This window comes from Oncorhynchus masou, chromosome 27 (assembly GCF_036934945.1).
Source record: "Oncorhynchus masou masou isolate Uvic2021 chromosome 27, UVic_Omas_1.1, whole genome shotgun sequence".
Lineage (NCBI taxonomy): Eukaryota > Metazoa > Chordata > Actinopteri > Salmoniformes > Salmonidae > Oncorhynchus > Oncorhynchus masou.
Genome location: NC_088238.1, coordinates 49,259,543 through 49,284,392, shown reverse-complemented (window position 1 = coordinate 49,284,392; position 24,850 = coordinate 49,259,543).

Sequence of the window (24,850 nt, the reverse complement as noted above, 5' to 3'; positions counted from 1 at the left end):
CGGAGGCGGCGGGATATCTTTATTTGGGACGCGGCGTGGGCCCATTCATCACAGTAGATAAAGAACTGGAGAGAGGCCACAGTGTAGACAACAACAGAAGAGCAGACACAAACTTTTTAGCTCATGTTTGGATTACATTTACACAGTGGTGGCAAAAGTGCCCAATTGTCATACTTGAGTAAAAGTAAAGATACCTTAATAGAAAATGACTCAAGTAAAAGTGAAAGTCACACAGTAAAATACTACTTGAGTAAGAATCTAAAAGTATTTGGTTTTAAATATACTTAAGTATCAAAAGTAAATGGAATTGCTAAAATGAACTTAAGTATCAAAAGTAAAATTATGAATTATTTCAAATTCCTTATATTAAGCAAACCAGATGGCACCATTTTCTTGTTTAAAAAACAATGTATTTACAGATAGCTATTGGCACACTCCAGCACACTTCCTGTCCGCTAAGCATTCAAAATGGAACCAGTACTTTTGGGTGTCAGGAAAAAAGTACATTATTTTCTTCAAGAATGTTGTGAAGTAAAAGTATTCAAAATATAAATAGTGAAGTAAAGTACATATAATACCCCAAAAAACTACTTAAGTAGTACTTAAACTTATTTTCACTTAGGTACTTTACACTGCATTTTACATAGCTACTTCCCTCTGTTAAACTTCTTTATTAATATGAGTTTGGACCAACAACTTAAGTATGTATTTATATCTTACTTACTTGCTATTTACCATTATAGCAAGCAATTGCAATTCAATTCAGGTGGGAAATGCTATACATTAAACAGTTGAACACATATACTGTAAATGGATGTTGATGATGTTCATGGCTACAGAATTGTATTCAAGTCTTGTGGGAAATTCAATATACTATACACATGTAGATGTTTGATGTCCTCTGCTACATCATTTGAATCAATTCAGATGGAAATGGTTTCTGATGTTGAATGTGATGCTGAATATCATATCAGACTCTAGGCCAATACAGTTATGACTGTGTGTTAGAACCACAGCTCTAATTGTTACAGCTGTGTACTGCAGTGTGTGGTGGTCTCCCAAGAGTCCTCTAGGATGACTTGACGAGGATGTGTGTGTGTGTTTGTTTAAGATAGATCTATGGACTCTCAGCCAATGGGCCTTTTATTGTCCGTCTTCACAGCCAGATGTTCCTGTGATGTGAAGATGAGGAGGGAGAGATGAAGAGGAGGGACGTCCAAACGGTCTGTATTTTTTTTAAACACCTTTTCTCTATATAAATGTCTTTACCTCTTTTTGCCTCTCTTTTTCGCTCTCCTTGTCCTCCTCCCTCCCTCCCTCCCTCCCTCCCTCCCTCCCTCCCTCCCTCCCTCCCCTCCCTCCCTCCCTCCCTCCCCCTCCCTCCCTCCCTCCCTCCCTCCCTCCCTCCCTCCCCCTCCCTCCCTCCCTGATATGGAGGCAGATGCTTAGGGCCCCTAGACGTAGAGTGTGTCTCTGATATAAAATGGTTGTAATGAATGGCGCCGCCTGTTTGTGCGCCTGCCGCCAAATGCCACAGCTGCACGGGGCGCTGGATGGAACAAACAAACCCTCGTTCCTCCGTGCCGATAAGTTGACACTTCAGAGGCCAAGTAGACCGCATGTGTGACCTCATAGCAAGGGTCATCATCTCAAAGCTACTTTGTAACAAGACCTAACATGAAGGAAATTATTATATAGTATGCTCCTTTATTCAAATGGGCTTGGTTTGAGTCGACTTGGAGTTACTGATGTGTAATGGCCTTCAGTTATACACCCAACTCCGCCGGACATAACCTCAAACAAGGTTAGCATCACTTACTTTTCCTCACTTGTTTTCTGCCTTTTTCTCAAGCCCTTTCCCGCTAATTGCTGTTAATGAACGCGTGTATCCTTATTGTCTGTCCTTTGGCGCACCGAAGGGTGGCCTCTCGCTGACAGACGAAGAAAAAAAACATTACCTCAGCCCATTATAGATTACCATGTTGTTGATTGATGCACATCTGACATTCTTTGGGGAGAGCTTTTTTTTATCCCCTCTTTTGTTTATTCCATTATCTTGAGCGTAGTTCTGGGTGTAATGGAAGTTTTGGAAGGCACAGGTGATGTGAGGCTAATTAGTCATTAGCGAGGAGATTTGGGTCCCAAATGACAAGTGCATGCTTTACAAGGTCATAATTTGATTAAAGTGGGCTGCCAGTGATGGGAGAAGCTACTCAGACATGATTAACTTGTCCCTCTCTTTCTCTCCCCCCGATACCACAGGGGTACGTCTCTAATTTTATCGTACATGGAGGTGCACATAGATTTGTCAGCGTGCTCCGGGTTTGTTGTGTGACAGGCGCAGGAGATTGAAGGCGCGTCATGCGGACTTAAGGGAAGCAACCCGGGATTGGAGATTGTTCTCTGTCATTTTCATTTGTGTGTGTGTGTGTGCATGCATGGTTGTTTGTGTGTGTGTGTTTCTTAAAGAGACAGGTTGCAGCATGGACTTGTCTCGATTGGCTGAGTCATCATGTTTGTTCGGGTCACAGGGTCAGAGTAGCCCTCGGGCGCAAACAACAGAGGCGGCAACTGCAATCCCTTTTCTTTCCTGCTTTTTTTAATGATCTTCAAGTGCCTAGCACTCAACCTTACTCAACGAACAAACTTTTCTGACGTATCCTTGAGAGGATACTGATAGTTGTCATGGTCTTGATTTTCTTTAAATAAAATACTAACATGGAGTATATGACTGGTCTCGATCGACTGCTGGACAAGTTAAGATTGAGGGCGTAGCCCCAGCTCTCCAGGGACCCCTTTTCACTACTGTTTTATGGCAAACCTCTAGACGAGCTGCAAAACTGTCAAAAGATGAGATGAAGCTTGACTGGCGTATGGATTCCGAGGTTTCTAGAACATATTGAAGGATGCAGTCGGATGCTCTCGATGCATGTGCACTCTTAACCTCGCTCTCGATTCACTTCCTTCCTTCCATTGTTTACTTGTTGCTGTTTACCTTTCACGAAAGATGAATGGGGTTTACCCACAAAGGAACATTGCCACATCTACATTTTTTTATGTATAATACAGTGTTGCAAATGGCTCAATTCACTTTAGCGGTCGGGAAGGCAAATATCTTCCCCCACCTGGGTCCATTGGGATATGAATTCAGTTAATAACTGTGTCCATTGAAAGCCATGGTGCGGTTTCATATGTAGCAAACCATGCCACCAGAGTGAATTATAAACACACTTGGAGCGAACGGACCTGTCGGAAAAAAATCTTAGATACCCAGCATATTACCCCTGTGCATCCTAAGTGGCCTTTTGGAGGAGGTAATAACCTTGAATAATCTTTGAAAAGAAAGAAAGAATGAAAGAAAGAAAGGAAGAGGTGGACTGAAATGCGGACAGGTGCAAAGTCAGAGTGTGTCAAAGAAGCAATGAGCAGTATTGAGTCCATCTCATCCATGTTTAATGGACACACAGCAAAGAGTCACAGGTGAGATGTGGGGGTCTGTTTAGACAGGTCATCGAGCGTTGACAACCCGAGAGGAGGAGGGTTGCATCTGTCTGTTCCTCCCCGCGTTTATCCCGTTATTGTCTCACAGGAGATGTTACCTATAACCAGAGTTTATATCACTATATTCACACTGCATGCTAATTTGGGTACTCAAATGTGCTAATTTCCCCTCTCCTGTGATTGTGTATAATTTGAGATGCGATGCACCATGTGGAACTGATAGGGGGGGGGGGATTTTTAGGAGTACGCGGGCTCCCTCAGAAAAGTGGAGGAGCTCTTTTTGTCTTCCTCTCCTCTGGCAGGCCCTCGTTTATCTCCCCACTCCCTCGCTCAAGGAACGGCTCCTTGAGGATGTCGGTGGCTGCCACTTTAACAGATGAGCATATCTGGAATGAGCTATGAGGCCGGGGCACTCAGACAGATGTGGATTTGGCATATTAATTTCCACCTTACCTCTGAGCGCGCGCGCACACACCAGTCAGACACCAGTCTCATGATCACAAACACCACACACGTGCACACACAAACACCACATCCCTTATCCCTGCCATCTCTCTCGTTGAAGGCTGTAGACCTTTTGAAAGGCACTCTTTCCTAGAGAGGGCACAGACTGAAGTCAAGAGGGCACAGAGGGGTCTCTGAGGCTAACCCACCACCACGACATCTTATTATAGGCCCCTCGTATTCACAGCTCACATTGCAGGTTCTGGCCATGAAACTCTAGCCAGGCCTCATGAAAAAAATAAAAGGGGTTAAGTGCATGAAATTGCCTGTCTCTCGGCTCTTTTTCCCCTGAAAGGTGCCCGGTACAGGTTCATTCTGTTGTTACGCCCTCAGAGGAAACTCGTGCCGCGTTGTGGAGAGTCAGGGAGGGGGAGGTTGGGGTGGCCGTTTGGGATTCACAGTCACGGGTTACGACCCTGGCCATGGAGCAACGGGCCCCAATTCCCCCAGCGGATCAGATGTTGCTCCAACCCGAGCCATGCCAGGCTAGCCTCTGATTCAGCAAGTGGTGGCCATGGGACTGTGCAGTCAATGAAACGGCTCATTGGCCCACACACCATTTCGTCGGTGAGAGATGTTCTCGAGAGCTTAACTTAATCCTGGCAGCAACAATTAAATATTCTTTGGCGCTTGCATCATCATTTTCTGTGCACTTAAAATGCTAATGGGAAGACAACGTTAAACCCTCAACACCTTGAACACCTAAAATACTCCCTGGGTCTTTACTATGTAAACCCTCAACACCTTGAACACCTACAATACTCCCTGGGTCTTTACTATGTAAACCCTCAACACCTTGAACACCTACAATACTCCCTGGGTCTTTACTATGTAAACCCTCAACACCTTGAACACCTACAATATTCCCTGGGTCTTTACTATGTAAACCCTCAACACCTTGAACACCTACAATACACCTCACCTACAATACTCCCTGGGTCTTTACTATGTAAACCCTCAACACCTTGAACACCTACAATACTCCCTGGGTCTTTACTATGTAAACCCTCAACACCTTGAACACCTACAATACACTATGTAAACCCTCAACACCTTGAACACCTACAATATTCCCTGGGTCTTTACTATGTAAACCCTCAACACCTTGAACACCTACAATACTCCCTGGGTCTTTACTATGTAAACCATCAACACCTTGAACACCTACAATACTCCCTGGGTCTTTACTATGTAAACCCTCAACACCTTGAACACCTACAATACTCTGGGTCTTTACTACAGCAGTGGAGAAAAGCGTTAGATGAGTTGAGATGAGCAAATGCAGGGCTTGTGATTCAACAAAAGGTACACGTTGGAAGATGACGGGAGAAGAACAGAAATATTTAGTTCGGCATTCCTATCTCAGGCAGTTCTCTCGGGACTGGGAAACATGAAGAGAAAAAATACTTGTTTCTATCCATTTGACCAGCCAAAGGCACATCAACTATTTTCTCTCTCTCTCTTGTCCCTGAATGCAATCACTTCAGAATTGATTTTCATGGCTGAAAGGGAAATAATGGGAATTTTTCTAATGTATTCCTTTTGGTTAACCAGTATAGACCGTATTTCAGGCTTGTCAGTTAGGAGAAGAAAAATATCTCATCTTTGCTCGACTCTTTCTCCCTCCCTTCCTCCCTCCTCTCAGTCTGAGATGACAAGTCATCATCTCTAGAAATCAATCATGTAATTCAACTCTTTGGCTCCTGAAACGACTGAAGAAGTTTGGCCTTTTTAACGCTCTACCCGGGTCCACATTTGTCTACGTCTTGTGGAGATGGAATAGCACTTCTAGTCAATAGAAGGAGAGGGAATGACAATTGCCTTAACTTGCCCCAGTTAGCACCTATTTACCCAGTACATTCTCGTTCATCCCCAGCTCAGGTACACCAGGCCTGCGTTCAAATTGTATTTGTTTTCCATCGAATACATTAGCTGCGCTTGATTGAGCTTGCCAGGCGCAATGGAATAGTTCCGAAATAGTTGCAAACCCCACCCATCCGCCGCTATGGGCAGGCTCAATAACATTTGTTAAAGTATTTGAAAGACAGCAAATAGTATTTGAACCCAAGTCGGGTTCTCTCACTCAGGAAATCGCCATGTTTGTCCACAGACTCCGTCTTAGCAGCACCTAAAGCCCACCATCCCCCGTGTTTTAAAACCACACATCCATGTTTTTTTTAAACATTTTTCATTTTTACCTTAATTTTACTAGGCAAGTCAGTTTAGAACAAATTCTTATTTTCAATGACGGCCTAGGAACAGTGGGTTAACTGCCTTGCTCGGAGGCAGAGCGACAGATTTGTACCTTGTCAGCTCAGGGATTCAATCTTGCAACCTTTCGGTTACTAGTCCACCCCCCTAACCACTTGGCTACCTGTGCCTATAGCTAAATTTCCCTGAGCAATCGCAGGTCACACAACCCCCTATATTCACACACCACAACTCAAAAGGGGGAAGGCTATCCAAAGGCAGGAGTCTCTTCTATGGGGATGAGTCCAAACCCATTTACCTAGGCTTATCCATCACGAGCTGTCGTATGTGTAACACACTGTCCATGTGCCATTTCTATACATTGCAGAGCAGATTCCCCAAGTTTATTACCACTATAGCATCGTGTCAGTCATTATTAATGATATCTCAACCCACTGGATGAGAAACACTATTGATTGACAGAGAGAGGGTTGAGGAGGTTAGGGATTGGCCAGACAGAGTTTTACAGTAGCAGAATCTCTTCAGCAACAGTCCTGTACACCAGGGTTGTGTTCATGTCGAATTGAAGGCAGTTAATTCAGGAAGTAAACTGAATTACAATTCAGTAATCTAAAAAAGTACATTTATTTTCAATAAGTTCTCAATAAACTGAAAAGTAGACGCTATTTATTTCTAAAGTTTGAACATTTCTGAATTTTAACATTTTAAAATGACTGCCTTCAATTCCAATTGATTCCAAATCTGACGCACACCAGACAGAAGTGGATGATACTGTACATAGTCCTAGTGTCTCTTGGGTAAATCCATTTCAATTCAATCACTTTTTGACAGCACCCCTTTTGATTTGAATGAAACCTTCCTTACACATTGGCCCATTGTCGAAGTGATCAAAGTGACTCTTTGGACCTGAATGGCAGAACATCCAAGAGATAAAGTTGCTCCAAGTTTACCATACCATGAGGCATGTCTTCATCGCTGGAAAAGATAAACGGTTGAGATCAATAACATTTAAAAACTTACAAACAGGGTTGTCAAACAGTTTATTGTCATTTCTGGGATAATGTCTCTGATTGGGAATCATACTTGGGCAGCCTTTTTTCCACCTAATGTGGTGGGTAATTATTCATTTTCTGTGTGTGTTTGTGTGCGCCATGGTTGCGTCACGTTTGGTTTCTGTTTACCTGTTTTTTTGTTAAAGTTTCACTTTATTAAAGATGTGGAATTACATGCACGCTGCGCCATGGCACAAGACCCTGCCATGGAAGCAGGCGGAGGTACCAAGTGAGGAATGGCGGCGATACCAGGAGTCACGGCAAGGACGGAAGCAAGAGAGGCAGCCTCACACGGGTTGGCCAGCGGAACGAACGGAACTAAGGGGTGAACGAGAACCAACTCCCTGTAAATACAATGAGGAGTTGGTCACGGTTCAAGTGCCACGTTTTCCTGTTGTGAACACTGTACCTTCAGTACGCATCCACAGCCCGGTGAACTCTGTGCAAGCTCCCCGCAGTTGCCGTGCTAGAGTGGGCATTCAGCCAGGACAGATTGTTTCCCGGCTCAGCGCTCCTGGTCTCCTGTGCGTCTCCTCGGCCCAGGATACCAGCTCTACGCACGGTATCCCCAGTTCGCCAGCACAACCCAGTAGGGCCTGTTCCTGCTCCCCGCACTTGCCATGCTACAGGGGAGATTCAGCCAGGACGTGTTGTGGCTGCTCCACGTACCAGGCTTCCAGTATGTCTCCTCAGTCCAGTGAGACCTGTTCCGGCTCCACGTACGAAGCCTCCAGTGATGATCCATGGCCCGAAGCCTCCAGTGATGATCCATGGCCCGAAGCCTCCAGTGATGATCCATGGCACGAAGCCTCCAGTGATGATCGGTTTGGAGGCCTTGGCAATCCCTGCACCAGAGGCGCCACCGAAGTGGGGGGAGCCTAAAGCGGAGCTGGGCCTGCGTCTCGCACGGGAGCCTCCACCGATAGTAGATGCCCACCCGGACCCTCCCCTATATGTTCAGGTTTGCGGCCGGAATCCCCACCTTTTGGGGGGGGGGATACTGTCACACCCTGACCTTAAGAGTTCCTTGTTATTTTCTATGTTTGGTTAGGTCAGGGTGTGACTTGGGTGGGAAAGTCTATGTTTTCTATTTCTTTGTTTTTGGCCGTGTGTTTCCCTATCAGAGGCAGCTGTCTATCGTTGTCTCTGATTGGGGATCACATAAGTTGTCATTTTCCTTTTGGGTTTTGTGGGATCTTGTTTTCTGTATAGTTTCTTAGCCTTACAGAACTGTGGGATCTTGTTTTCTGTATAGTTTCTTAGCCTTACAGAACTGTGGGATCTTGTTTTCTGTATAGTTTCTTAGCCTTACAGAACTGTGAGATCTTGTTTTCTGTATAGTTTCTTAGCCTTACAGAACTGTGGGATCTTGTTTTCTGTATAGTTTCTTAGCCTTACAGAACTGTGCGCTCTTGTTTTTTTTGTATTTGTTTGTTGCAGGTTTAGCACTACGAAGCTTTACGTTCGTTGTGTTGTTTATTGGTTGTTGGTAGAACATTAATAAAGAAAATGTACGCCTACCACGCTGCACCTTGGTCCGGTCATTCTCTAAACGAGGAGCGTAACAACATTCGACGGTTGGTGGGCTGATGGTCATTTTTGTGGTAGTAATTGCAGGGGCAAAACACCCCTTGCGTTGGTGTTGTGATGTGAAATAGGGTCTAAGCTAAAAATGGAAGTTTAGCATTTTCTTTATAATTTGCATTAGGTTTAAAAATGACAATTTTTTTTCAAGAAATAACAAAGTTGTTTGACAATAACACTGTTGTTAGCTTTTACATCAAACTAAACCATTTTCTATTTTCTGGTAATGAAGCAATGGATGTTCCCTGGTATGATGGGTATTCAAAATGGGTCAACACAGAACCTTTATCTCCTGAATGTTTTGGCATTCAGGTCCAACAGGTCTCTTTCTGACCCCTTCTTGCTTGGGGAAAAGTGTATGGAATGTTTTTGTTGAAATCAAAAGGGATGCTGTCGAGAAGGGATTGAATTCAAATGGATTGACCCTAATTAAAAGATTGTCTTGGGTAGAACTACCTTTGAGATTGAGTTTCTTTTAACTTTCATTTCAGTTATGACTTTCAAATATTTAATCAAAGACAATGTTTTAGGAGATTAAAAACAAACAAAAAAGTGATGATACTGTAGCTAATCGGGAATACATTGTCACCCCACAACCTCACAAACGTTGACGTTGACAGGGGATCTTGACCCATGGCAATCCAAACCCAAATTCCTGGAGCGTGTCTCTTCAAGTCGATGGAAGGGCATACAAATGTGCTAGGATTCTCTCCAGCCAAACAACCAGAGGTCCAATTAGCTGAAAGAAATAAAGGGGAAAAAACTCCTTCCAAATTGAGCCTTTTCACCATGCTTTGTTACACTGTCAGCCAGTGTCTAGAACAATCACAGAGTGCCCACTCGTCACTGTGAAAAAGGTCAATTGGCCTTTGTGTTGACCAGCAGAATATCAATCAGGACGTAACTACACAATGTAGATAGAGAATGCCATGGGGAGAGGCTGGAATAGAAAATAATGTGGAATAATTCTTTCGAGATTCGCATTGCTTCACGACAGACTGAGGGGAGAGATGTCAACGGTGGGGAAGGAGAAGTTGGGTGATAACCCCACAAATCCCTTTTGGGTACAAAATGGAGGTTGTTATTAAATCGTAAAAAAGCAATGCACAGAGGGAAAAGAGGAGGGGGGAGAACGTCTAGCCCGTCTATCCACTCGAAGGACACCCGAGACAGCAGCAGTCTCGTTTTCAAAGCTCCGTTACCTCTCCTTATCCTTCTTATTCACTAGAAAGGGATCAACATGGTTCATAAGTGTAACCTACTGTAGGAAGGTTATATCCTTGCTGTTTCTTTCCGCAAGTGTCCTATCAAGTTGCCTCAAACTGTTTTTTCCCCCGTCAGAGATCTATTGGCTGACAGATGGTGGCAGCAGTGGGATTTCTGTCTTGTTGAGAGGATGTCCTGTAGCCGTTGAACATGCACGTGGCAAACAGACCCGAGTCCGTGGCTTTATTCAGCAGTATTCCGCCGCAACACTGTAGTAGATATGTTCTAACGCCTGTCAGAGTACGCTGAAGGCTGTAGACATGTTTTGGATAATGATATGGTTAGGCAGTGCTAAGGTGTTTCGAGATCGTATTCCTCAGAAATAAATGGGTATATGATGAGCAGTTACATCATGGTGTAGGTAAATAAAACGGATATGGAAATGTTGATGTCTACTGACCATGTGTTGACGGTGTTTGGGAGGGGTACCGTTAGTGTTGTTCCCCCAATCTCCTAAAGCTGGCAACATTGTTCAAACTTAGCCCAGCCACTCAGCCTACCCACCAAACCTTCCATTTAGAAAAAGTTTCCCTCATGGGAATCCTTTTCAAGTGCTGCTATCAGCACAGCCAAAACAGAAAGGCGGGGAAGGCATGGGGGGGAGACCGATATTTTTGATAGCTTCAAATGTACGTGTCTTACCAGGGGGGGGGGGTTGCAACACGGCTTAGTAATATCACTCAGCGGCGTGGGGTTTCCAGTAGCATTACTTAAACATATATCTTCTCGGCAGACAGGCTTTTTGTTGTGCCGAGGCCTCGCGTGGGAATTCGGCGGCAGCCTCATCTAAATTTCAAATCGGAATAAATGATTCATTTATGACTAATGCTGACTAATAGTGCCCTTTTTTCTCGCTACGTTTGAGAAAGCAGACGGTGGCTATGAAAAAAAATCAACACTTTGCTCTCTGAAGCACCGGAGTGTCGCTTCTCGTGACATAGTCGTCGGAGCAAAGAAGTGGTGGTTGTCTTTTGAGAAAGCTTTTCTGGGTTGTTGGTTGTATCGTTTTATCATTCGAATTAGAAGTACTATATTTGCCTCAACAGTTTATTTGTCACTTTCATAGATTTTTTTTGTCCCTGCGCAAGCAAGTGGTTATTTAACAGCGTAAATGTTCACATCTTAAATCAAAAGATTGAACTGATCACATTCCCTGGTGTCACTCAATGGACTACTGCCATGTAACAATGTAACGAGTGTGCAGATGACACAACTCATTCTGGGATATGGATTGTAGGAACACTCTAGTACTTACAATAATATATGGAAAGCCCTCTATTGAAGCATTCAGGGGCATCTTTCAACCCAAAACAGGACAAAAATCACCAACCTTGAGTTGACAGCACCTGGTAACATCCGAATGAACAAAGTTAGCCTGGAAAAATGGACACTATGTGACTGAGACTGCATCCCAAATGACACGCTATTCCCTTCATTGTGCACTACTGTTGACCGGAGGGGTTTTGGTAAAAAGTAGTGCACTATGTAGGGAATAGAGTGTCATTTGGGACTCATACTGTGTGTTGGTAAACAGATGGCTCAAGGTGTTGGGGAGCGTCACAGGGTGGGCGGGGGGAGGGCTGCCATGTTGTCCCCTATCAGACGAGAGCGATGGTGCGTGTCTATCTGGGGATAGGAGGGGACAGGACGGTGTGGTCCCCAGCCATACTTTAAACCCAATGAGGAGAGGGCAGAGTGAACACCTTTGCTACTCAATGGTGTGCGTGTGTGTTTGTGTGTGTGTGTGGTGTAGATTTGTCTGTCTGCATACGCTTGTGTATGTGACAGTCGTGTGTGTGGACACAGAAGTGCCTCATCTGAGGTAATGGAACTGTGGGAGCGTGGCCCTAAGGCATTCCTTTTGTCCTCTTTACGTCACTGTGCATGTGTGAGCAAGAGAGGGACAGAGAACGAGAGACGCTGTGTGTTCCCATCCACGTCGCAAAACGCTAACAGCCTGGAAGTAAGTGTGTGTGTGTGTGTGTGTGTGTGTGTGTGTGTGTGTGTGTGTGTGTGTGTGTGTGTGTGTGTGTGTGTGTGTGTGTGTGTGTGTGTGTGTGTGTGTGTGTGTGTGTGTGTGTGTCTGAGTAGATAATAAAATATACGTTTGTCACAAACACTAGGATAGGTCAGCCATAGTAGTACGACGCCACTGGAGCAAATGAGGGTTAAGTGCCTTGCTCAAGGGCACATCAACAGATATTTCACCTTGTTGGGTCTGGTATTCAAACCAGCCACCTTTCTGGTTACTGGCCCAACTCTCTAACCACTAGGCTACCTGCCGCTATGTGTGAATGTGTGTACAACAGCATAGTGTGTGTATATGACAGCATAGTGCGTTTGAGAGTTCGTGCGTGCGTCCGTGTTTGTGCGTGCGCGTGTGTGTGTGTCAGACAGCTTTATTTTAGGAGGCAGGCACAGGTGCGCTAACGGCATGGTGAACTCAAGCAGGTTACTGGCTGACAGATGGGGCAGGAGCGGGAGGTAGGGAAGGGAGTTGGTGGGGAACAGCGTTCAGTGACTCAACCTCATAAGAACTCCTTCTCCCAGAAGTCCCTGCATCAGGCAAAGGAAAAAACTAAAAATATTTAGTGCCTGTTACCGGTACACATGTTATGTTACTACCAGTTGATTCTTTTTTTTTGTTGCCGTTTACGTATTTTTACTTTTACAACCAGTATAAAGTTGAAAAGCCTAACGTCATTCTAATCAGTTCTGCCTGCTGAGGTAGTGGTGATGATGTTATTGTTATTTTATTGTGTTATTTTTATATATTTTTTTACTTCAGTTATTTAGTTAATATTTTCTTAACCAACAATGCTGTTTCAGAAACAGAGTTAAGGGCTTGTAAGTAAACATTTCACCTGTTGCATTCGGCGCATGTGACCAAATAATATTTGATTTGATAGCAATTCTGAAAATATGGCTAGTCATGCTAGCTCCAGACAATCATTAATCCTACCAACGGTAGGTGGCATAAGTGTCAGCCACGTGAGAACTCTGATTCTGACAGCCCCGTGGCTTTAATCCCCCCCAAAATACCCCTTAATATGAAATATTAAGGGGGAGAAATTATAGGTGGAAAAACAGGGGAGTTGGAGGTTGGGCAAATCAACGCTTATTGAGTTTAATACTATGGCCTGTAGGGCTCCTATTTTTCATTCATTCGCACCGCATGAATACTAATAGGCCTGTTGGCTCAATGGCACCTCCGAATCCCATATTTGATTTCCACTTTTCAAAGTGACCTTTCTAATGCTAATAGCCTTACCCATGCTATATTATGTTATAACACAGGGGGATGTGATGACCTGGAAAGGCCAGCCCCTCATCCAAATCGCTCCACGTGTGCACGTACATGCGCACACACACAAACACACAACACACACACACACACATAAAGTCTGACAGACAGACACATAGCACTCAACTTTTCTATCTCATTTGGTGCAACATTCGGGAGCACCAGGTAGCAGCAAAAAAAACTACACCTTGAATGTCTGGCTGGCTCAAGTAGAGGGAAATGCCATTGGGAGCCTTTGGAGCCTTAGTTTGAAATAATCTTTGCAGGTTATTTCCAAAGTAGAGACTCCTCAGTGGATTTTGGAAAGCAGAACACTTCCAGGTTACATAGCATAACAAAATGGCTGCTCAGATCCTGCCAAGTCCAACCTTTTAAAAGGCACAATCTGGAACATTTATATTCAGTCAAAATGGCCGCCCCCTGTATGTGAACTGTGGCGGTGGATCTTGACATATGTAGCTGCCATTTATTTATTTGAATTAACCGTTTCGTTGTCCTTGTACCTTTTAATGGTACACTACATGACCAAAAGTATGTGGACACATGCTCGTCAAAAATCTAATTCCAAAATCATGGGCATTAATATGGAGTTGGTCCTCCCTTTGCTGCTATAACAGCCTCCTCTCTTCTGGGAAGGCTTTCCAGTATATGTTGGAACATTGCTGCGGGGACTCGCTTCCATTCAGCCACGAGAGCATAAGTGATGTTAGGCGATTAGGCCTGGCTCGCAGACTGCGTTCCAATTCATCCCAAAGGCATTCGATGGGGTTGAGGTCAGGGCTCTGTGCAGGCCAGTCAAGTTCTGGCCTGCACACACCGTTCTCAACAACCCATTTATGTCTGGACCTCACTTTGTGCACGGGGGGCATTGTATTGCTGAAACAGGAAAGGGCCTTCCACAAACTGTTGCCACAAAGTTGGAAGCACAGAATCATCGCAAATGTCATTGTATGCTGTAGTGTTAAGATTTCCCTTCACTGGAAGTAAGGGGCCTAGCCCCACCATGAAAAACACCCCCAGACCATTATTCCTCCTCCACCAAACTTTACAGTTGCATTCAGGCAGGTAGCGTTCTCCCAGCATCTGCCAAACCTTGATTTTTCCGTTGGCCTGCCAGATGTTAAAGCGCGACTCATCATTCCAGAGAATGCGTTTCAATGGTTGGCAAGCTTTACACCACTCCAGCAGACGCTTGGCATTTGCACTTGGTGATCTTAGGCTTGTGTGTGGCTGCTCGGCCATGAAGCTCCCGGCGAACAGTTCTTGTGCTGATGTTGCTTCCAGAGGACGTTTGGAACTCGGGAGTGTTGCAACTGAGGACAGAAGATTTTTAGACAATTCAGCACTTGGCGGGCCCATTCTGTGAGCTTCTGTGGTCTATCACTTCACAGTTGAGCCGCTCCTAGACGTTTTCACTTCACAGTAACACCACTTACGGTTGACCAGGGCAGCTCTAGCAGGGCAGAAATTTGACGAACTGACTTGTTGGAAAAGTGACATCCTATGAAAGTGGCAAGTTGAAAGTCACTGAGCTTTTCAGTACGGGCCATTCTACTGCCAGTGTGTGTCTATGGAGATTGCATGGCTGTGTGCTTGATTTTATACTCTTGTCAGCAACGGGTGTGGCTGAAAAAGCCAAAATCCACTAATTTGAGTGGTTGTCCACATACTTTTATGTGTGTGTATATATAGTGTAGCATTGATGCATTGTTTAATTAGTTGTTTATTTGTGTATTTTATTAAAGGGTTCACGTTGGCATCCTACTTGTGTTTCCTGTTGTGTTTGACAGTGACCTACTACTTTTCTTTGCATATTTAATGAGTTAATTTACTTGTGTTGCTTACAAACAGTCCTGCGACGCCTTGCAAGGTGATGCGTAAACAAGCTCTCAATCCTCTCGCCAATACTAATCAACTCGCTACTGTTGTGTCCATGGCTCGTCCATGACTTCTAACCTGGTGGATAGCGTTAGCTTGTTGTACTTTTGAACCAAAGGATAATTGCTTAAAATGTCAAGGAGAGACTATTGTAACTGTGCTACTTGTCTGAGACTTTTATTTGAGTTAAATTAACATAGAATGTTTAGCTCAGATTAAGACACAAACACCTCTGCCCTCCAGTCCTCCAGTTAGTGGAGACACACAGCACAACAGAACCCCCCCCCTCCCCCAATAAAAAAACAACAACTCTCAAGCAGAAGCCATCAGACCTGATTGATATGGGCATGATGAGAGGGAGGTGGCTCAGGGAGGGTGGTAAACTCTGAGTAGGACCCTAGATGCACAGGGGGCCGAGGGGCCGTGACGTCCAGATAAGATTGACAGGTCACCACCACGCCAGCGCAAGGTGACGGCCCAGCGGAAATGGCCTGTCTCTGCTGATAGATGTTTGTCGAGAGATCTCCAGACTGGACTGGCCGAGTGAGTTTGTGGTGGACTTGAGCACCGTCTCTGAGTGGCGAGCTGACAGTTACTTAAACAACTCCTCATCCTCCTTCTTTTTCTTCTTTCTTCTTCTTCCTTCTTTCTTCTTCTTCTTCTTTCTTCCTCCTTCTTCTTCTTCCTTCTTTCTTCTTTCTTCTTCTTTCTTTCTTCTTTCTTCCTCCTTCTTCCTCCTTCTTCTTCCTTCTTTCCATCTTCTTCTTTCTTCTTCTTTCTTCCTCCTTCTTCCTCCTTCTTCCTCCTTCTTCTTCCTTCTTTCTTCTTTCTTCTTCTTTCTTCTTTCTTCCTCCTTCTTCCTCCTTCTTCCTCCTTCTTCTTCCTTCTTTCTTCTTTCTTCTTTCTTCTTTCTTCTTTCTTCTTTCTTCTTTCTTCTTCCTTCTTCCTTCTTCTTTCTTCTTTCTTCTTCCTTCTTCTTTCTTATTCTTTCTTCCTCCTTCTTCCTCCTTCTTCCTTCTTCTTCTTTCTTCTTCTTTCTTATTTCTTCTTTCTTCCTCCTTCTTTCTTCTTTCTTCTTTCTCCTTCTTTCTCCTTCTTCCTCTTCTTCTTTCTTCTTCTTCCTCTCAGCTTCCTGTCCTGGTTACTCCTCCCATGCCCCTTGTCGAAGAGCTCAGGGACGAGGCTTTATAATGGACATGACAACCATAAGATACTGAAGTGAGTCCTGGTCCATTTCTTAGAGAGCCTTTTTGACCCTTTCATCTGTCCTGGGGCTATGGGGACCTGAATAGGCTCTTAATGAGGTCTGTCATGAACAATGCTCTTTGGCAGTGACACCCACTCAGTCCCACAACGCTCATAGGTGTGGCAGTGAGAGATGCCGTAGCACCAGGGTATTCCCATGATATGGCTACAGTAGAGGTGCCCCAGGGTGAAAGGGGTGACAGGGTCAAGCAGCTCTCATTGTGACACTCCGTTTAATAATGCTTTTCCCTCCCGGATCCTGGTCGATTCGTTCCTATGAAGACGCTCCTGTTCTTCTGCTGTTTGCAGCCTTCATTCTCTACTAGGAGCTACACCCGACGGAGGCAGTGTGTATGTGTGTGTGCACGTGCCTATGTGAGTGCATCTGCTTGTGTGCATACATTTTCACCATACATCAATGCCTGTCTGTACAGTATGGATTATGCAGTGTAAATACTATGCATATCATACACATCCATTTCCCCTCTCATCACCTTGGCTCTGATCAGCCTGGGGCCACCCCCAGGCCTCAACCCTGGTGTGAAGGCCCCGCCCAGGGCAAGGTTAGACTTCTCCCTCCCTCTTCCTCCATGCTGTTTTACCACACCCTGGAGATACAGAGAGATACAGAGAGATACAGACAGAGAGAGAGAGAGATACAGAGAGAGAGAGAGAGATACAGAGAGAGAGATACAGAGAGAGAGAGAGAGATACAGAGAGAGAGAGAGGGGCAGGGATATATACATGATGCTACCCTAAACAACACAACCTTCACACCAGGTCTAACAGACTTATACACTCCAAACATACAACCTGATTTTGGATGGAATGACCTGGAATGCTTCCTACATCCGACAAAACACCATCCAACCTGGAACGGAGTGAGTAATGCTTAGTCTGAAGCTATTTTTACTGCCAAAAGCCAAGAAGAACAATACATTACAATGATATATTTGACTTTATAAGGACTAAATGCTACGGCTACCAAGCTTGCTAGGACAAAGAGATGCAATGGCAGGAGACTCCAACCAAATGGAGAGGCCTTAGAAGCATCTTCCAGCTGTTTAGAGGTCATTCAAATACAGTACCTTTTGCATGTAAAGAATAATAAGACACGGAAAAAGTACAAATGAAGCTCCTTATGGAATATCAAGAGACACTTTTTGCTGACTATTATAAAAATGGGAACGTAAAGCAACCTTATCTTCCACACAGACCATCCCCTGGCATGGCACAGTGCTATATTAACACATTACCCCTGTGTTAAGAGGGGGGTGTTACCGATGGGTGTGAACTCAGGATACTAGACAACGAGGACTCTGAGTCAGCTAATATCTCCATAAGTCTTGAACAGTACTGGTACAGGGCAACCGCAAACAGTTTCAGCTGGACTTTCACCTAATCAAAGAAATAGCTCCGCAGGAGAAAGATACCCCCACCCCGAGTGGGTCAGACCAGACCTCTTCATTACACAACCCCACAGACGAGCAATCCCTCACCTCCCAGCACAGAGTACTACTCCCTCATTGAAATAAGGGATACATTCACCCAGCTGGAGGTAAGGCAGGTGGAGCTGGAACAGCAGGTGATTACACTCCAGTCAGCACAGACCCAGACAACAGTCCAGCACAATAACACTCTCTTAACTAGACCCGGAGAGCTGGAGGTGGAGAGAGACATATCTGCACTCTGGACTGTAGTGAGACAACATCTACAGGAGAAAGAGCAGGAGCAGGATAAGAACAGAGCACTAGAGGAGAGGATCAGACTGCTGGAGGGGAGGGTGAGGGCGAAGGCGTGTGACAGAGAAAGACCTACTAGAGAGGTGGCCACCCCCACAGAGAAGCCAGCAGAACAGCCCTCCTCAGCTCCTGACAAAAGTCTTAACACCACAGCAGAACAGACCACCCCAGACCCTGACCACGTCGACATCACAGCGGGACAGGCAAATGAAGAACCCCAAGCCCAGGGGATCCCACTCCCTCTGAGCACCCCGCCTGTCAGCCACTATGATAGCCCTCCTGACAACCCCCCACACCCACTGAGGACATACACAATACACAGATTGTACTACTTATGGACTCAAACGGAAAACATATATACAAGAATAATAACTTTTTCCCAAACACAGAGTGCCTAAACTCTGATGTCCGAACACCCAGCGCTCCCTAGACCTTCTGTCTGAGGACCAACTAGGGTCACCTAGCCACATAATAATACACACAGGCACAAACGATCTGAGAGCACAGCAGGAAAGGGTGGCCACATCACTCAAGGGAGTGATTGAAAAAGCTTCTTCTACTTTCCCCAACACACAAGTGGTTATCTCCACCTTGCTACCACAAACGGACTTCCACCCTGCTACCATACAGCGGGTAAATGCAAGTATTTCCCATGACTGTGCCTCAAAACCAAATGTTTACCTGGCCCACCACTCCACCCTGAACTTGAAAAGTCTTTATGACCAGGTCCACCTATACAAGGCAGCAGTGCCCACCTTCGTCTGGACCCTGTGGACATCGCTCTCAAACGCAGCCCCAACACTTCACACAGGAGCAACAGATCAATAGACGCCCCACCCAGACCAGACCAGCAAGACACTCTCCCAGACCTGCGGAACACCTCCTCCGGATCTACACATAGAGGACCCACTCCGAGAGGACCTACATCCAGATCACAACACCACCAGCCACATCCACATCCCCACCCCAACCACTCAACACCCCCCCAAGTCTACCATGCCCACAACCCATTTAGACCCCCTCAGATCACTCCCGCAAAGAGGGCTTCAACATGGAAGCCACACATACGGCCAGGCCGTGAGCAGGCAAACAGGCCCAACCCCCACTATTACACTAGCCCAAGCCAATGGCATGTACCAGATGCTCAGCAGGCTCTGCTCACACTTAATGGGCTGAGGTCAAACCACAAGACCAACCACATTGGACACTTTATGGAACACAAAGTCTTCACTATCTCATCCTAGAATATCCAAGGCCTGAGGTCATCTGCCTTTGGCCTAAAGAGCAGAAACCTGGACTTCATCAAATAAATCAGAAACACAGACATTGTCATCCTACAAGAAACATTGTATAGAGGACACGGTCCCACTGGTTGCCCTCTAGGTTACAGAGAGCTGGTAGTCCCATCCAGCAAACTACCAGGTGTGAAACAGGGAAGGGACTCAGGGGGTAGGCTAATTTGGTATAGAGCAGACCTAACTCTCTATTAAATTAATCAAAACAGGAACATTTTACATTTGGCAAGAAATTCAAAAGGAAATTATCTTGACAGAGAAAAATGTCCTCCTGTGTGCTACCTATATCCCCCCACTAGAATCCCCGTACTTTAATGAAGACAGCTTCTCCATCCTGGAGGGGGAAATCAATCGTTTAAAGGGACATGTACTAGTCTGTTGTGATCTAAATGCTAGAACCGGACAAGAACCTGACACCCTCAGCACACGGTGACAAACACCTGCCTGGAGGTGACAGCATTCCCTCCCCCATATGCCCCCCTAGGCACAACTATGACAACATAACCAACAAAAACGGGTCACAACTCCTGCAGCTTTGTCACATGCTGGGTATGTACATAGTCAATGGTAGGCTTCGAGGGGACTCCTACGGTAGGTACACCTATAGCTCATCTCTTGGCAGTAGTACTGTAGACTACTTTATCACTGACCTGAACCCAGAGTCTCTCAGAGCGTTCACGGTCAGTCCACTGACACCCCTATCAGATCACAGCAAAATTACAGTCTACTTGAACAGAGCAATACTCAAGCATGAGGCATCGAAGCCAAAGGAACTGAGTAATATTAACCTCTTACATCTATGAGGGCGCTATTTCATTTTTGGATGAAAAACGTTCCCGTTTTAAACAAGATATTTTGTCACAAAAAGATGCTCGACTATGCATATAATTGCTACCGTTCGAAAGAAAACACTCTGACGTGTCCAGAAATACAAAGATCTTCTCTGTGCGTGCCCTACAACGTGAGCTTCAGGCAAAACCAAGATGAGATGGCATCCAAGAAATGACAAGGATTTTTGAGGCTCTGTATTCCATGGTCTCCTTATATGGCTGTGAACGCGAGAGGAGTAAGTCTGCCCTTTCTGTCGTTTCCCCAAGGTGTCTGCAGCATTGTGACGTATTTGTAGGCAGATCATTGGAAGATTGACCATAACAGACCACATTTACCACGTGTCCGCCCGGTGTCCTGCGCCGAAATTGGTGCGCAAAAGTCACCTGCCAGTATTTTTCCAAACGATACAGAGAGTAAAGCAAGCTTCCACGAACTGCATGTCAATGAAGAGATATGTGAAAAAACACCTTGAGGACTGATTCCAAACAACGTTTGCCATGTTTCGGTCGATATTATGTAGTTAATCCGGAAAAAGTTTTACGTTGTAGGTGACTGCATTTTCGGTTCGTTTCGGTAGCCAGACGCAATGTAGAAAACGGAACGATTTCTCCTACACACAGACGCTTTCAGGAAACACTGCGCATTTGGTATGTGACTGAGAGTCTCCTCATTGAAAACATCAGAAGCTCTTCAAAGGTAAATGATTTTATTTATTTGGTTATCTGGTTTTTGTGAAAATGTTGCGTGCTACATGCTACACAAAATGCTATGCTAGCTTTGCATACTCTTACACAAATTAGTCAATTTCTATGGTTCAAAAGCATATTTTGAAAATCTGAGATGACAGTGTTGTTAAGAAAAGGCTAAGCTTGAGAGCAGAAGCATTATTTTCATTTTATTTGCGATTTTCAGAAATCGTTAACGTTGCGTTATGCTAATGAGCCTGAGGCTTTAGTCACAAACCCGGATCCGGGTTGGGGAGTTTCAAGAAGTTAAGAAACGCTATTGATGGAAGGCAACAACAAATTCAATCCCCTTTAGACAACTCCCTGGACAAAACGTTCCAGTGTAATAGTGAATGTGTAAACTTGGCAGTAGAATATCTAAGCAGTATATTTGACCTCTCAGCTTCCCTATCAAATCAAAACATTTCAAACAGAAAACCGAAGAAAATTAACAACAACGACAAAAGGTTTGATGAAGAATGCAAAAACCTAAGAAAGAAATTGAGAAACCTGTCCAACTGAAAACATAGAGACCCAGAAAACCTACACATTCACTATGGTGAGTCACTAAAACAGTACAGAATCACACTACGGTGTCACTCCCTGGCCATAGAGAGGCTTTTTATTCTCTATTTTGGTTAGGCCAGGGTGTGACTAGGGTGGGCATTCTATGTCCTTTTTTCTATGTTTTGTATTTCTGTTTGGCCTGGTATGGTTCTCAATCAGAGGCAGGTGTCGTTAGTTGTCTCTGATTGAGAATCATACTTAGGTACCCTTTTCCCCCACATGTTTTGTGGGAAGTTAACTTTGACTTTGTTCAGGGCACATAGCCCAAAGCTTCACGTTTTGTTCTTTGTTTTGTCTGTGTCATTTTTTAATAAAGACAAAATGTACGCTTACCATGCTGCATCGTAGTCCAGTCCTTCAGCCAGCCGTGGCATACGGAAAAAGAAGTGAGAGCAAATCAGAAATCGGCTCAATGTAATTGAAGAATCCATAGACTCTAGCCACTTATTGAAAAACACTAAACAAACAACAACACGAAGCATTACAGTTGAAGTCGTAAGTTTACATACACTTAGGTTGGAGTCATTAAAACTCATTTTTCAACCACTCCACAAATGTATTGTCAACGAACTATAGTTTTGGCTAGTCGGTTAGGACATCTACAAGTCCTTTTTTCAACAATTGTAAACAGACAAATTATTTCACTTACAATTAACTGTATCACAATTCATGGGACAGAAGTTTACATACACTAAGTTGATTATGCCTTTAAACAGCATGGAAAATTCCAGAAAAGTATGTCATGGCTTTAGAAGCTTCTGATTACTTGGTTACTTGACATAATTTTGACATAATTTGAGTCAATTGGAGGTGTACCTGTGTATGTATTTCAAGACCTACCTTCAAACTCAGTGCCTCTTCGCTTGACATCATGGAAAAATCAAAAGAAATCAGCCAAGACCTCAGAAAAAAATTGTAGACCTCCACAAGTCTGGTTCATCCTTGGGAGCAATTTCCAAATGCCTGAAGGTACCACGTTCATCTGTACAAACAATAGTACGCAAGAATAAACACCATGGGACCACACAGCCATTTCACCGCTCAGGAAGGAGACGCGTTCTGTCTCCTTGAGATGAACGTACTTTGGTGCGAAAAGTGCAAATCAATCCCAGAACAACCGCAAAGGACCTTGAAGAGATTTTCGATGTACCCATTCCATGGCACATGGTTTATGAATTGATACACAAAACAATGCCGGGTTCAAAACTTCGATTTTTTCAATATAAATTACTATACTAAATTCTTGCAACTAATTGAATGTTATATATATGGGGGATACAATCTTCCCAGCTTGTTGTTTGTTGTACACAAGCAACAAGTCTGCGATTCAAATTGGCAAAAAACACGCATTTCTTTCCACAGGGCCGTGGGGTGATACAGGGATGCAGCATAAGCCCCACTGTCTTCAATATATATATATATATACAGTGCCTTGCGAAAGTATTCGGCCCCCTTGAACTTTGCAACCTTTTGCCACATTTCAGGCTTCAAACATAAAAGATATAAAACTGTATTTTTTTGTGAAGAATCAACAACAAGTGGGACACAATCATGAAGTTGAAGACATTTATTGGATATTTCAAACTTTTTTAACAAATCAAAAACTGAAAAATTGGGCGTGCAAAATTATTCAGCCCCTTTACTTTCAGTGCAGCAAACTCTCTCCACAAGTTCAGTGAGGATCTCTGAATGATCCAATGTTGACCTAAATGACTAATGATGATAAATACAATCCACCTGTGTGTAATCAAGTCTCCGTATAAATGCACCTGCACTGTGATAGTCTCAGAGGTCCGTTAAAAGCGCAGAGAGCATCATGAAGAACAAGGAACACACCAGGCAGGTCCGAGATACTGTTGTGAAGAAGTTTAAAGCCGGATTTGGATACAAAAAGATTTCCCAAGCTTTAAACATCCCAAGGAGCACTGTGCAAGCGATAATATTGAAATGGAAGGAGTATCAGACCACTGCAAATCTACCAAGACCTGGCCGTCCCTCTAAACTTTCAGCTCATACAAGGAGAAGACTGATCAGAGATGCAGCCAAGAGGCCCATGATCACTCTGGATGAACTGCAGAGATCTACAGCTGAGGTGGGAGACTCTGTCCATAGGACAACAATCAGTCATATATTGCACAAATCTGGCCTTTATGGAAGAGTGGCAAGAAGAAAGCCATTTCTTAAAGATATCCATAAAAAGTGTTGTTTAAAGTTTGCCACAAGCCACCTGGGAGACACACCAAACATGTGGAAGAAGGAGCTCTGGTCAGATGAAACCAAAATTGAACTTTTTTGGCAACAATGCAAAACGTTATGTTTGGTGTAAAAGCAACACAGCTCATCACCCTGAATCCACCATCCCCACTGTCAAACATGGTGGTGGCAGCATCATGGTTTGGGCCTGCTTTTCTTCAGCAGGGACAGGGAAGATGGTTAAAATTGATGGGAAGATGGATGGAGCCAAATGCAGGACCATTCTGGAAGAAAACCTGATGGAGTCTGCAAAAGACCTGAGACTGGGACGGAGATTTGTCTTCCAACAAGACAATGATCCAAAACATAAAGCAAAATCTACAATGGAATGGTTCAAAAATAAACATATCCAGGTGTTAGAAAGGCCAAGTCAAAGTCCAGACCTGAATCCAATCGAGAATCTATGGAAAGAACTGAAAACTGCTGTTCACAAATGCTCTCCATCTAACCTCACTGAGCTCGAACTGTTTTGCAAGGAGGAATGGGAAAAAATTTCAGTCTCTCGATGTGCAAAACTGATAGAGACATACCCCAAGCGACTTACAGCTGTAATCACAGCAAAAGGTGGCGCTACAAAGTATTAACTTAAGGGGGCTGAATAATTTTGCTCGCCCAATTTTTCAGTTTTTGATTTGTTAAAAAAGTTTGAAATATCCAATAAATGTCGTTCCACTTCATGATTATGTCCCACTTGTTGTTGATTCTTCACAAAAAAATACAGTTTTAGATCTTTATGTTTGAAGCCTGAAATGTGGCAAAAGGTCGCAAAGTTCAAGGGGGCCGAATACTTTCGCAAGGCACTGTATATCAATGAATTGGCGAGGGCACTAGAACAGTCTGCAGCAACCGGCCTCACCCTACTAGAATTTGAAGTCAAATGTCTACTATTGGT